Genomic DNA, 911 nt, shown 5'->3' on the forward strand with positions numbered 1-911 from the left:
TGTCCTTGCTGTTGGTGTCAAAATCCGTTTCAACCGCCATGTTGGATTCTCTTTCGTACCCAGTTTCTTTTGGCCATTGAAGCGAACGTCACGGAAAAGTTCGCGGAAAAGACGGCTTTGCGCGGGAACTCAAACGGGATCACGTTGTTCGTGCATCTCGCATTAGCCCAGTCGTGGGGGCGGAGGCGGATTGGAAGCACGCTTGCGAAGCAAGCGTTCCCGTTCGAAGGGCTTTTCCGCATTCTAGTGGCCGCGCGTAAATTGGAGCGAGAGCAAAAACTCGATGAAGCTCTTTGTTAGGGAACGCTGGTAACGCAGCCTAAAAAAAAGGCATGGGTTCGGACAGGACAATCCACGGAGTCCTGCTTGAGGCAAATTCGTCCTTTTAGTCTAGAATAAAATCCGTTTTGTAAGTTGGCATCTTCAGACGCCCAAGATAACTGAAGAAAAATAACCAAGAAATTGAAAACCATCGTATAAAAGGAACCAAGTCGTTTGACCACCAGGTTAGTTCAGCCCGTGAACTCTCTAACCCGAAAATATTCTTGTCAATATTCTTAGATTATAGCGTATGACATTTCTGTTTTCGAACGTATATGGTGTCTGGATCACGGTGTTGAAGTGATTTTGAAAACAGCCGCCTGACGGGATATCACGCATATAACTTCTTGCAGAAATGTTATTAGCATCCAACATATGGCTACTGCTTTTTTGTTGCTTTCTGGAGAGCTTTGCCGTTTAGAGAAAGAAAGAGTCAAAAACATATAATTGTATTGTATCTAAATATTTTTAACACACAAAATTATGTTCTTTCCAAAATCTCAGCCTCGGGTTTATTCTTAGAATATTCTTAAAATTTTAGAAATTTCAGACTCGATATTCTTATTAGAAAAGAAAGAGTGTATCTGCTC

At 42.2% G+C, this 911-nt stretch overlaps 1 long non-coding RNA gene across 1 annotated transcript in view; it reads right to left on the reverse strand.

Moving 5' to 3' along the window:
* The window catches only part of LOC145501681 (uncharacterized), a 12,444-nt gene extending 11,891 nt beyond the window's left edge, over positions 1 to 553 (reverse strand). The window contains exon 1 of the long non-coding RNA XR_014051257.1: positions 1 to 553. This exon is cut by the window's left edge and continues 187 nt beyond it. This is a non-coding gene — a long non-coding RNA (uncharacterized LOC145501681).
* Positions 554 to 911: the final 358 nt, after the last annotated feature.

This window comes from Orbicella franksi, chromosome 1 (genome assembly GCF_964199315.1).
Source record: "Orbicella franksi chromosome 1, jaOrbFran1.1, whole genome shotgun sequence".
In the NCBI taxonomy this organism is placed as follows: Eukaryota; Metazoa; Cnidaria; class Anthozoa; order Scleractinia; family Merulinidae; genus Orbicella; species Orbicella franksi.